General features: G+C 34.1%; 1 long non-coding RNA gene across 3 annotated transcripts in view; it reads right to left on the bottom strand.

Moving 5' to 3' along the window:
- LOC116216941 (uncharacterized) overlaps window positions 1-14,852 on the bottom strand; it is a 254,001-nt gene that overhangs the window by 119,676 nt on the left and 119,473 nt on the right. The gene's annotated exons all lie outside the window — the stretch shown is intronic.

Here is a 14,852-nt window from a genome sequence, read left to right as displayed (position 1 = left end):
TATGACAAAGAATCAGCTGCTCATCTTACCAGAGACGCATGAAAAAATTAGACTGGAAACTGTTAAGTTAAAAGGAACATCATAACTGAAACTTCAGACAAGACACCTTCAGCTTTGGGAGTGGACTGACTCTGGGCTTTTCACAAAGTGCATTGAGCAGCTCTCACTACGTAAAGCTTTCACCTCTAAAGAAGCAAAAGGAGTTGAGTGGTCTTCCACAAAGACACCCACAGTATGAGTCTCAGAGAAAAGTTAAAGAACACAAAAAAACATATTACGCTTGATGAGTTCTATAAAAATATATTCTTCCAACTTTTTGTCTAGAGGTGAGAACATCAGAGATGTAAAAACTTCATGATGTTGTTCTGATACTTTGCTGAACACGTTCAGGCGTGAAACCAGTACTGTGATGTGAGATGAAGCTTAATAAATAGAAAGGCGCCTGGCTGAAAGGAAAAGTCAGAGCTGTTCTACTTTTGCTCAGTCTCACAATATGATTTACATCTAAGGTATCTATTAAAAACCTTGTTGCTTTTCTCTTTGATCTAAAGGTGTCAAGGAAGCATCTGTTATAACACACTGCCTATTATTTTAAAAAGCTGAATTTCCTTTGAATGGAAAATCACATAGAATGACATCTTTTTAAATGTATGACAAAAATGTTGTATATTAGGAACTAAAGAGATCAAGACAATTGACAATAAGACTACAAAGGATTTATAAATCAATAGAATGGATGAAATATATAAAAAGAAAATAAAAACCACCCACTACTCTGCTTAGCAAATGTGGCAGACAACACAGTAGGGAAGAACAGAGCAGGAAACTGCACTATTAAAGAAAGAAAAACTTTGAAGGTATCAATTAATTGACTACTACAATCATTATCCAAAACAAAATCACGGTACTTACTTTACTTGCCTGTATTCTAGAGAAGGAAAAAAAAAAAAAAACTAAATAAAATCAAAGATCAACAAAGTTCTTGTAGACTAGATTATGGGACAGAGTGAATGTTTACTGATGAAACAGAAAGAAGAATGGAAAACAAGTACACAAACTTCACTATCACATGCAGATTTGCAGCACAGAGGACAGAAAATGAAGGGCAGCGCTAATTGACAAGGCTTAACTATTAAAACATAAGAACACTCATTAGAAGTCAGTTTTAAACAAAAGTTTAAGTCTCAAAAAATATCTTCAAAAATATATTAAAAGATGTTCTCTGACATTCTCCAATCTCTAACAGTTTTCTTCTGAAGTGCTTTAAACGACTCAAAATTTAAGTTCCTTTAAGAGACACTGGAAAAGTGTTGCTATGTTTCCCTCTCCAAAATCAATTTGTAATTCACTAGAATGAGTGCATTTGTCTTTAAAATAAAACAAGCACTGAACATGATATGTTCTTCATGATGCCTTTCATATACATCCTCACAAAAGTATCCAGTAATAAGATGAACAATAAAGGATTTGGAAACTGCTGGAGTAAATCTAGCAATTGAGATCTTGAGCTAAAAAGAAAAAACAAAAATTGAACAAATTAGAACCAACCAAAAATCACAACACAGGGATTCCCCTTCCTAGACGGGAACCAATTTAATTTGGAAAGAAGAGTAGAAAGATGAAAAGAAATTACCCTGTGAGAACCTCTACTATCAATCTCATATTTTGCTGTTTGAATGTGCAACTATTAACAACTCCAACTGAAAATGAGCCTTCATACCTCTGCTATGGTGCTTGACATAAACAACAGTGGCATCTGCTTTATGCTCATCCCTCCTCTACTCACTACACGTGTTGCCAGCACTCTGCTGCTGATTAGTCATTTGGATTGTGACCAAAAACTGAACAATCATCTTTGAAACAACCTCCCCTAAAGCACCTATACCTAAGTACAGAACAAATGCTCTTTTCTTTCATAACATCAAGAGCTGGATAGTTCACATACAAACTAATAACCATTCCTTCCCGTAGCAAAATAAATAAACCTGGAGATACCAGGCAGAACATTCCCAGAATAATTGAAGATATTTTTCCCTTTTGAACATTTGTCAACAAGCAGGATTATTGAAGAAAATAACTTTCCTTGACAGAATGATTTCAGCTTTGGAGAAAATGCATTCTGTCAACAAGACAGAGTAAGAATTTGACAAAATAATATGTCTGAGCCACTGAAGTGTCTAAGGTTTCTTCTCAAGCATAACAATGAGAGGTTGTGTGTATATGTACACAAAGTCAAAAGTAACTCTTTCAATATTATATGCATGCTTTCTCCTCAGGTGACAAAGTCAAATACGAGGTCTGGCAACCTCTTGCATTTCTTCAAATGAGCTGTGTCAAGAAAGCAACATCATTTACAGAGACTGACCCGAGGACCCTCAGACAAGCTCCTTTATAAGCAAAACAATTAACAAAGAATTTAGCAGCAAAGGACAGAAACAGTCAATACATAGAAATTAATCAAAAAAATAATAATAACAATAATAAAAAGCAGAAGTATCTGAACAACGCCCAGGAAGAATCTCTAGGCTAAAAAAGTTACAGTTAAATCGTTGTCCTAAACACTGCCTAAAGGTACTTATGCAGAGCTCTGTACTCTGAGAAGCCTTGCTCCTGCAGAACAGCTACTAAGCTTCCTTTCTTCCTGAAGTTAAATTGCCTTTTATGAAATTACTCATTGGAAATGCTACAGAGGAAGAGGAGAAGATGATTCCTAGTCCTACTTCTAGTTTTTACTGAATCAGCTCCTCAGCATAAGACTTCTGGCAGTAAAAACATTCAATACAAACTTCTAAATCAAAGACGAGATTTAAATGCTTCATCCTTGTTATCATATTGTGTTGGATGCTGATAATTTATAGGTGCCTACATAAAAGTGATAGTCACAGCAATGGAAAGAAGCTAATAGAGAAATGGGGAAAAAAGGAGGAATGTTATTTACAGTATGTTTTGCCTGCACAAGAATGCAGTCAACATCAATATTTTTCACTGGAATTTGTGTTACTGGATATATAGTACTTTCTCATCAGTTTCAGTGAGGGGAGAAAAAAAAAAAGGTAAATCAAAACCCAGACATTACACTGTCAACTGTGAACAGGATTTTCTCAGTTTTCCATTTTTATAAACACCCAACCAGGAAACTACATTTCACAACTGAATTAATCAAAATTACTTTGATATTTGTATAGAATTTCTTCAAGTTATTTGCACTGCCACAATGTCCAACAATGCATTTTAAGAGTCTCCCTCTAGACTACACCAGTTACTTGTCAAAGGTTATTGATTTCTCCACTTCTGCCTTGGTTTTGATGTTAAGTATACGTTTCTTACTGTTCACACACGAAAGAAGCTACTGGTCTTAATTAAGTTCTTACGTTTTCTGGCCTGTTCTGCATGTTCAAGGTACCCTTAAGATTTCTCCAATGCATCTTGCAGGGAAAAGTTACGTTGTCAGCACTGAATAGTTCAAGTGGTAAAATGCAAGAAAAACATGACCAAAAATAATATGGGCAAAGAAATCAGTGCACGTATTTTTAAGGCACTTGAAAACCTCACGCAACAAAGCAGAGGAAACTGGAGGGTGTGGAAATGGTGTAAGGCTACCAATAAATTAGAAACTAAAAAAAAAAACTGGTCTTTATTAGGATCAAACTTTTAGTCCAATTTCAGTCTGAAACTGAGCCTTCAAGCTCAGCTCTTAAAAGCAAACTGAATTCAATATAAGAAAATTATACTCACAGCTAGGCAGAAATTTGCTGAATTACTGAAGATATCACAAGTTCTTCAGAATACAGAATGTGTTAGTGTGTGCAATATGTAATATGTATATAGTCACCAACCTATACTGAAAATATACAAGTGTATATATGGTTATGTTTGTGCATGCATGTCCATGTACATACAAACGCATAGAGCTCTCTGACACAAGCATATTTGTTGCTTTCAGAAAAAGAAAAAAAAAAAAATAACACATAAGAGCAGATAAATTCCTTCCCAGCGACTTCATAATACCTCCTGAAATTTAGCATTCCATGTCCCAATATTTTGAGGAAAGAGACCTGATGAATTGCAAATTCAGTTAAAGCATATTCTATACTGCTCTTGCATAAAGAATGTGACATCTGAACAAAAATAAAAGGTTTTAAAAGAAAGTTTATAACTTTATTACATAAATACTTTGAAGCCTGTTAAAATATTAAAGAAATAAATGCCACAGCGGAGTGCTAGATTCCTGTGCCAATTTTCTGTGTCTGTAAGTTTTCCTTGAGGTCCCATAACTGGCGCTTCGACAGCCTATATTCTTAAAGCCCCCAGGATCTTAGAATTTAAGATCAAAAGATCTTTTAAAGAACAGCAGGTGCTAGAAGCTTTTAATATATAAGATACGGGAAACATTAAAAAAAGAAAACAAAAACCTAGCTGCTTTCCACTCTATCCAGCTATATATCTCATGATTCCCGTGAGTAGGTTAATCTTTGACACAGCCTAGAGCTACTTTTATTGTAAGAAGTTAAGCAAAGAACAGAATACAACCTGCCATATAGCAGTCTGGGATGTAGAGTGGTTTGGATTATAACAAGGTACAGCACACATTAGGATTTCTATTAAAAATAAATAAGGACTTCTCAACATTTTTCTCCTTAAGAGGGAACAACAAAGGATGCAGACACAAAAGTGAATATTAATCTTCCAGTTTAGCTTTGTACTAGGGTATGCCACAGAGCAAAGGGAAATAAGAAGAACTAGTGCAATCAAATAAGTTTATACTGGCACACGGGTGGCTTCTTATCATTCAGATCAAAGGATGAGCCTCACTGGATCAGACCATCAGTGTGCATGTGATCCTCCCTAGGAGGCTGACATCGCCATATAATATACATCTAACCAATTGTGTGCTTTTGCGGAGAGCCCTTTGAAAAGTCCATTCTGACTGACTGAATGCTTCTAGCGGTACATTCCGCCAACTAATTATGTACTGCAGCACTTCTGTATTTCCTTGTACTTATTTCCAATTTATTTCCCTCTGTAGTCATAGCACATCCCTGTTTTCCAGCTGCAGGGCAAAAAATTATTCCCTGGCAGAGCATCCAATAAAAAACACCAAAACTCTGAATATTATCAATTAAATAAAAAAACAGCAGCGAGTGATTGGAAATCTGATGCCACAAAACTGAAACAGCTTAATCATTAATCATGGAAGTCTTAATATGTACAGATGGATCAATTTTTTATTTATTTATTTTACATAAAGTATCTCCTTCGTACCATTGCCTTGAAGGTTAGGCCAAATCCTATGAATAAATAAAGCACAATTTCTCCAATACATTCAACAATCACTATGGTAACAGTAACTGTTTGATGTAATTTTTACTTTCATCTGACATTTTGTAGGATCTCTATAAACATGTTTAGGCTGCACAGAGAGATAACACCTGGTAAGGACGTGAAGATCTGGAGTAGTATTTTTCATTACCTTTAAGGAATAAAAGAACTGAAACAACAGTAAATAATATAAATGCCCTCCAATAAAAAACGTGTTTCTCTGAGGAGCCACCAACAGGCAATTCAAAGGAAAAGAAAATAGGATGCTCATTCAAAAAAGAAAAACAGTTACCTGTTCTGGATTATACAAGATCTCTATGTTTCAATAACTTCTATACAGTAAGCATAAATTCTATCTTACTGCATAAATAAGAACACTTAAATGAAAGAACTTCTTCACAATTGCAGTTTAACATCGAAAGATACCTTTCATTATTCAGGTAAAAGTTCCATGTCTACAAAGGAATTTTCATTTCTTCATTACAAGTCGAGGAAACACCTAATAAAAAGCAGGGTTTTTTTAATTATTATTTTTGAGAAGTTTACAAAGAGTCAGTTAAAAGTCTACAGAATATAAATAAAAAGTATTTTATTTCAGTCTGTTTGACAGGTTTTCTAAGTTGGCCATCTGCATTAGTTCTGCATGCCTGGCAGCTGACAAGTTCTATTTGTTGAGCAGATAATTGTGGCTGTTTTATTTTCCCAGTAACACACTATCACAAAGCACAAGAGCATTCAGTTTTCTTTAGATATGTTCTTCAATATACAGAGGGCACTGAATAATAGTGAAAACTGCTTTGCCTGACAAGCAAAGCATGAATGTGTCACATCAAATACTTTGTCTTTCTTAGTGTTCCTTCAGAACAGATAGCATTTAGCCTTCATATTTTACAAGACAGACTTGCGAAGATAGCAGTGAAGAGGTCGTATTTCAGGTACAGCTTTTTACAAAGTTTTCTTCAGATTTAAAACTTCTGAAGTCTCTAAAACATAAAACAGATAAACACACATCCCAACTCTTACGTGAAAAAAAAAGGGAATTGGAAAATTCAAGACATTATGTAATACCACAAACACTATTTGGTCATATTATTATCCTTTACAAAAACAGCTGTATTTTAAGTGAACTCTTAACATCAAAAATCCTAGGAATGATTTTTAACTACATTATGTTTGCTATATTGCTTTCCAGCAGTTTTGGTTGTTTTGCTAAGAAACTTGCAAGGACTAAAACTACAATCTGCAGTCTAAATGGTACTGGGATAAACAGTCAGCTACTGAGCTACCCAGCCACAAATTTTCAGAACTGAGGTGTAGAAGTTCACGTCACTAGGTCCTACAGTCCATAACTTAACCTAAAGATAGGCTTATTGTTGGCACCTCCCTTGCCCTTTCTGAGTCCATGCTCATACATTTCTAGCATTTGTACAAATGCTGATAAACCATTTCAGGAAGTTAAATTAGCTCTAGAATGGTATATTTTTCTATATACCATATATTTCTATATAGGGAAAGTTTTCAGATCATCAGCTCTTTGAGCTCTCTTACTACATAGTAGCATAAATGCCAATACAACACAAGGCAGGAATACAGGGCTGGCAGTGGATGAGAGGACTGGACCCTGCAAACTACATTTAGACAAGTTCACACTACCATTTCAAATGAAGTCTGATTAAGGAACTCTCTATCAGACTATGAGGTGAAAACTCTTTCCTTTCCTACATTTTGAAGAGCTAATTAAGCTGAAATAGAAAATTGTCCATATTTCCAAAGCACTGAAAAAAGTCAGTCTTGTATTTACTTCAGGTATTACCCATGAATCATAATAAAAGCGTGAAAGCTTCAGGGCAAGAAAAGTGCAGTTCCATTATTTCCAGAAAAAAAAAAAGTGAAATCCAAGAGAAAAAAGCTTACTGTGGACACAAGCATACACAGACAGAAACATCATAGCTTTGTTCATCAGTATGGGAATACAATTCATAATGCATATGAAGAGGTTCCACTTCTTCACAGAACAGAATTAAAGGCCATCCTCAATTTGGGCAGCTCATTATGGTGGCCACATGTAATGCTGAACAAAGCAATTCTTTCTTTAATGCTGGTTATGTATTTATGTAATCAATCTTGGGTGAGATACCGAGAGAGGCATATTTTAGATCTTCAAATACTACAAAAGGAATCTTTAAAAGAGAAGCTGTCAACACACAGAGGAATTAATTAAATATTAGAATGCCTTGCTACTATGTGTGGAAATCAGCAATTATTCAATAACTATCCCATAGCCATGAGAATGTGAGTCTTGACCAAAACAGTGTATTTTTTATAAAGATCTGAACTGTGGGCATTTAGTATAGGAAAAAGAAAAAAAAAAAAAAGTAAAAAGAACTAGAAGAATCAAAATTAACTGTTGTACACAAATAGTTTAAGGCAAGGAACCAAAACACCACTGCACACTTTTGGCAAAACCACATCTCACTAACCTGAGCTACAAACACTACTAAAACACAAAAGATGCTGCCTAAAGTAGAACACTACAGGTACAAGTCTTTATTTACCTGTGTATACCCTATACCACGACTGTCCCAATTCAGTAAATGCAGAATTATCAGTGGAAATGACTCGCTGCTGTCCAACAAGTTTTGCATTTTCAAATAATATGAAAATATCACAAAAAAGGAATTATTACATACAAGCATTCAGACTTCTGACTTACTCCTTCTAAAAATCAATGGTAAAATTCATCTACTTTTTGTCAAATACTGTTCCACTCAAACTTAGAATTCAATTAAAAAATACTTCTAAGTCTGTATTTTCTTTTTATTTTCTTTGTTAATCAATCATTTACACATCAATGCTATGCTTTTATAATCCCATTATTTCATCTCCACTGATTAGTTAAGAAAAGTTCCACTTTAACTGCAAAGAATAATTGTTGGAACTTACTAGGCAAAACTTTTCCTGTATAGTTCAGATCTGATTTTTCTTAAGATCAATGAGTTATCACAAGGAATTAAGATCAAGAGTTAACACATCAAATTTCACATATTATCAGTTTAACTCATAAAGGCTGAATACTGAAGTGACTAAAATGATAGAATCACTAAGGTTGAAAAAGACCTCTAAGATCTTCCAGTCCAACCATCCACCTACCACCAATGTTCCCCACTAAACCACGTTCCTTAGTACAACATCTAAACATTTCTTGAACACCTCCAGGAAGCCTGACTCTACCACCTCTCTGGGCAGCCTGTTCCAGCACCTGACCACTCTTTTGGAGTAGAAAATTTTCCTAACATCCAACCTGAATCGCCACCAGTGCAAATTGAGGCCATCAGGCCACTCCTTCTAGTCCTATCACTAGTGACACAGGAGAAGAAGCCAACCTCCCCCAGCTGCACTCAAAGATCAAATATATTTTTTTTTTTAAGTCTAAAAGCCTGTAAATACATAGTGTAGCACTATGCATGAGGACAGATGACAAGAGTAGCCTTCTATTACCTTTTTCTTTTTAAAAAAAAATTATAATAAGCTGTTTATTTAATTTTCCTCATTCATTAAGGAATAAATGAAATACATACAAAATACATGCATTAGTATGAAATTTGGATTCAGAAGCCAAAGAAGAATAAAAAGTCTCTAAGGGCAAGGGCAAGAAAAACAGGGCTAAGATAATGCTGAATCCCATTCTCTTGCTACTTTTCTCCTCCTACTCTTTACAAAGTGGCTTACTCCAAGTGCAGTTAGAAGCTTAAGTTAAACCAGAGAATTTTATAAAAAGATTTCATTTTAGGAAAAAAAGTAGAAAAGCAGCAGGTACAAAATATCAGGAAATGTAGAAGAAACATTTGTTCAGACTTTCAAGTTTTGTTGTTGGTGTTTGTTTTTTTTTGACTTCTTGAATTTCTGCCTTTTAACTAGCTCTTTTTGTTCTAGCTGGTTATCACTGCATCCTCTTACAAGATGGTATCTTCCTCCCGAGACTTCTGTCAAATCAATAATATCCTCTATGTTTTCATTTAAAAGTGAAGATACACTAAACATCATTAATTTGAAGGAAAACAGACAGAGTGCCTGGAAACTCCATGAGATTTTAGGAACTATACACTTATCAGGGTAAATGGTATTTTAAAGAATGGGCTAACACCTTGAACAAAGACTACTATGAGGCACAAAGGGAGATAGATAGCAAAAGACTATAGACTTGCAGGTTGCCCAGAGAGGTGTGGATGCCCCATCTCTGGAGGCATTCAAAGGCAAGGCTGGATATGGCTCTAGGCAGTCTGATCACGTGGTTGGCAACCCTGCCCACAGCAGGGGAACTGAAACTAGATGATCTGTAAGGTCCTTTCATCTCAGACCATTTTATGATTCTATGAAAACTGACAAACTTATCTAGGACTTCTGTGGAACAAAGATTTTTGCTTCAAGGAAGGGAAACATGCAAAACTACGTAAATTTTAACCTGATTTTTAATATTTAAAGTCAGACTGCCACAACAACTCTTAACTAGAAAAGGACTAATACAATTGTAAGTACAATATTAGCTTAAGATAATAAATTGTGTCACTTAAATGCTTGGCTCATAATTAATCTACATGTACTCTTTGCATTCAAATAGCCAAGATTGAAGGAAAAAAAAGTCCTTTCCAAGTAAACAAGATAGTATACTTTAATTGCAGAGACATACAGCTATGGTTGTAAATTACTGTGTATAATTAAATTGACAAAGGTAAATATTTATTTCTTTTTTAAAAAATATACTGTAATACATAAGCAATAAAATGTACGCAAGAACTTCTAGAATCCTGCAGCAAAAACTTACATACTATAACACCACAACTGCAGAGGGACTCTGCCCAATTTTGACAGTGGCAGAGGGACAGAAAGGGACTTTCATGTCCCTGTTCCACAGCAGTGTTAAAGGTCAATGTTATTACAAGCATTAGACTTCCCAAGGGGGTTGAGCTAAAAAGGAACTGCAATCACACGTTTTGCTCTCCCCATTTTCTGAGACCAGAAGACCATCTATGAGGCTATTTTTCAAGTTATTTCAAAAAATTCTACTGCATTACTCGCTTCCAGACATTCACAGCATAAGAGAAAGAAAACAAAGAGATGGACAGCAGTTTGCACCACATATTTCACTCATTTCAGTAAACACAGGAAACTGAGCACGTATTTGAAGTACAAGGCTGTGCCAGAAAGACTAAATCTATCAGTACATATGCAAAAAAAAGTAATACAATTATATTATGAAATAACAGTAATTCAGAAATAGATTTTCTGCAGTTAAATTTTCTAGCAAAGTTCCTTTTTTTCTTTTGCTGTCAGTTTGAAAAGATTTAAAAATTTCTTTGTATTTATCTGGTTGAGGGGCTGAAAATATAAATACTTGCTTTAAGGATTATGCACATTAATAGATACTTTACTTAAACTAACAAATCCTAGAATGACAGGCCAGCTTTGATTTAGAGCAATGCCATAAATAATCACCAGGAAAGAGAATTATAGTTGAGTTTTCCTAATGATTTTGTCTAAAATTTGAAGATAAATATACCATGTTATAATTTAAGTGCAGTATATTCAGACTTCCATGTTAAAATCTTAATTTATCTTGGAAAAGTCTCTTGAAAATTGAAAATAAAAGACAGGAGGAAGACCAGAATTCCCTTTGTATACTGTATAAATTGAGAATGGACAATATAATCAAAAAAAGTCTTCCCTGCATGACACATTCACAGGTTAGCAGGAAGTCTGCAATGTTTTTTAAGTTCACTTCTCCTATACACAAAAATACGAGAGAAATATTATTAACTTCTTTCGTTTTTTTTTATATATTCTTTTGTCTTTTATTTAGAATTTGCTGCCTTGCAGAAGTTTTGACACTTCACTTTTACACGCTATCACAAGTTTCCAGATATACAGTCATCAGGTGTAAACAAGGTCAGTTTTTGTTCACATATCTGTCACACATTCCAACAAGAAACTGAAGATTTTCCTTCAGACCATTCTTAGATACTTGAACACATGGCAAACTCTAGAATTTTAATCTCCTGCAAGATTTTGCTTACTAAATGAGTTAATTTATTATGTTGGACACACTAAACAGAGCAGTAAGAGATCATCTAAATTATGAGGAATTTGGTAGCAGACAACGAAAAATACTATTTTTTGAGAAACTAATTATAATTTACTTTGCAAGTTATCTGAAGAGCAAATATTAATTTTTCAACTTCAGTCTCTGGTTAAATACTGATATTGCCACTACTTGCTTCTTAAAGATACTGTAGGCAGGAAAACAAAACTGCCAAGAAGTCTACATACATAAACTAAAGCAATTCATAAAAGTTAATTTGCTTGATATTAAATATATTTCCAGTTCAGATTCTGTTCTCCTACTTCAAATTGAGATCATTTTCCCCCACACTTTCTAAATATTTACTATAATTTCTCCAAATAATTTCGAAATAAGTGAACATTTCGTATATCAGATTTGTAGAATGGAAACAGTTCAAATCTTTTCAACCACACTTTAATCGCTAGAGTTCTTTTTCTGTAAGTTAAATTCTAATTTCTGATTTCTTATCAATGCCTTAGAAATCAAACATCTTGGTGCCTTTCTGTCAGTAATAAATATATACTGGCTTAGTCCAAACAGATGGCAAATTAAGCACAATAGAAAAAAATAGTGAAAAAAACTGATTAGTCTGATCAGAAGTAGAAAAGAAATTACATACTTTTGATTCTTTTTGATCCAAACAAGTCTTTTTATTTTTTTGTTCATGTGTACAACTTTAATAGTAATTTACTTCACTCTGAAATTCAAAGGAGTTGTGAAAATTCAGAACACAAAAGATAAATGGTGAAAAATAGATTTATTATGTGATGCAATCTATCATTTACTACCATAAAAAAAATAATATGGCACTGATTGAATATATTTTAAGGAAAGAAAGGCATAGGAAAGGAAATAAATCTACAGAGGACTTGGTGCATTCACTCGTATTTGCAAAAGACTACAAGCTATGACTTTCTTTTCAGATGTACAATGGGAGAAGAACTACATGAAGAGTTGACAAGACAGAAAAGAATCTTTCCTTTACTCATTGTTATTTCCCTTGCTAACCACGCAAACACACTGTGAGCACGGTACCAAGAATACTCACTGTCTCCTATGATAAGCCCTACCACTGAAAGCAATAGCAGCAGAAAGCATTCTTGACAGCCTGAAGTGCTCCACTTTTTACAGTAACCAAGCCCTAGAACCTACTGCTTTGGTAAGATGTGAGTTAAGAAAATTGATCATCCAACATTTCAGCATAATTTCATACAGCAAATTTGCTATCAAATCTCAAAAACCAAAACAAATAAACATTGCCCAAATGCTATTAAGCCAAACTTAGTCTAGAGTACCGCAAATGAAAATTACAGAATTAAGAAAATCATATTTTCAGAAAATAGTGATAAATCTGAGACAATTATTTTTTGTTGTAGATGTTCATAAAAATTACGGCAGCATAAATTTTAGGCTTTAAACAACGTTTGATCTCTCTTTAGTAATAAATTATTGTAAAGTAGATAGTAAAAGCCAAAACCAATCCTTACTAACTCTTAATATGTAAAATAAATCCAATCTTAAAGAAATAGAATCCTTAAATGTATCCTCTACTTCTAGCTTAGACTGAGCAGGACTTTTGACAGAGCAATTTTTTTCCACTGAAAAAAGATTATTGTATGATCATGTAATTGAAAACTGTCAAGAGCTAAAATGAGTGCAGGTTAATGGAAAAGCAGGAAAATGGCCCCAACTACCTACATATGCTACCTAAGAGGAAAAATAAAAATAAAAACCAAAAGCAAAAGAGAAAAAAGATCATACAACAGCAACAAAAGAAAATACTGTATTATATAAAAATATCATGGGACAGTGTTACCTGCCACCAAGGAATGTGTACTGGAATTAGTAGACCTAAACATCCCAAACATTAATCTTTATTAATATAGATTCTATAAAAGTTTAGCAAAGTGGAGATAAGCAATTTTAAAGAACATGGGAATCTGTGCTATGTTTTCTCTCAGCTTTACTTTGTCGCTGACTGGTAATATCAAAGTAATGATTAGCAACACATAGAAGGACACATGCAAAATAATTTACTCAGAGAGGCAAGATCTGCATCAACTGCTGTCAGCTGTGTAGACTTCCACGTTCTACACAGAAGAAGGGAAAAAAACATTTTTATTTCAGTAAGTTTAGAGCAGCTGACAGATTTGCCAGATTGAGAAACTCCTTACTGGATTCTCACCAAACGCAACATACAATCTGACTCAGATCTCGATAGACAATTAGGATTTATTTGAAATTAAAATCAATATTTGCTATTTATTTCTTTATTTATTTTTAAACAATCATCAGCTGTTTCTTCTCTATGATTATGCCAGTAAAGTTTGAGAAACACAAGAGAGGTTTTGAAGCAAATTACCCAAAATCACATGCATTAAGGGCTGGGCTGAAAAGAATTTTCAATCCATGAATATTCTTTCGGATTTCACAAGATCTGTCCAAGTATGATTATAAAACTTACTGAAGCTTGTCTTAAAGGAAACACTAAACCACAAGTACTAGATATCAATGCAGATTTTAAAATCCTTGGGCTGCTGGAGTCGTATGAAATGCTAGGGCTCAGACAGAATTTAGATCTTGAAATTAGAGCTGATGCGCGCTGTCTGATAAAACATTTTATTGAAAAAGTGCTGTCTGAATGCAACATTGCACTCATAATATCTTGAATCTTTCAAATTCAAAGCAAAATTTCCAAGGAAAGCCTGTCCTAACACAAACTAAATTTTATCCTAGTCTATAAGCATCCAGCAGAAACATAGCAAAGTGTATTGCCCAAGAAGAGTGGCAGTAGATTGTGAATGAGGGACTGTGATTTCCTCCAGTGATTGAAAGCATCAGCAGTTTTTCTTAATTGGGTATTCCTGGTTTTTCTTTTTGTGTTTCACAAAAAATTGCATTACTATGCACTACAAAAAACATATTAGCATTCAAGTAAGCCAACTGTAAAAAACATCTTGCTTTTGTTCGTGGTCTGTCATTCAATTGGAAACAAACAGCAAACTAAACAAGATAACTTAATCAGAAAATTATGCATTAACTCTTTGCTTTTTATAGAAACTACATTTGCATATATATAAGCATATATACGTACTTAGTTCACACAATACTTCCTAGTCTTGTGTTCTCCAGCAATCTCAGAAGTTCTGACTCTCCAAGAGAAAGAGATTTCCTCCCTTTCCCCTTTCACACATGAAACCTTCAACAGTTCACAAAACTTAAGAGTTACGCAGCACATCCAGTATTGTGACTATTTTATTCCCATATAGTGTTTCATCTTCTCTACAGTAAAACTCAAAATGCACCGCAATATGTTCAGTTATTGGTGTAACTTTAGTTAGGGGAAATAAATGACTAAATACAAGCATTTTATTTTGCCTGTCAGATTTGAATTCTAATTCAACAAGAAAAATTG

The sequence above is a fragment of the Meleagris gallopavo genome, chromosome 9 (assembly GCF_905368555.1).
Source record: "Meleagris gallopavo chromosome 9, MGAL_WU_HG_1.1, whole genome shotgun sequence".
Classification (NCBI taxonomy): Eukaryota; Metazoa; Chordata; class Aves; order Galliformes; family Phasianidae; genus Meleagris; species Meleagris gallopavo.
The sequence above is the reverse complement of the archived record's forward strand: the minus strand, read 5'-3'. Positions and strand labels throughout refer to the sequence as shown.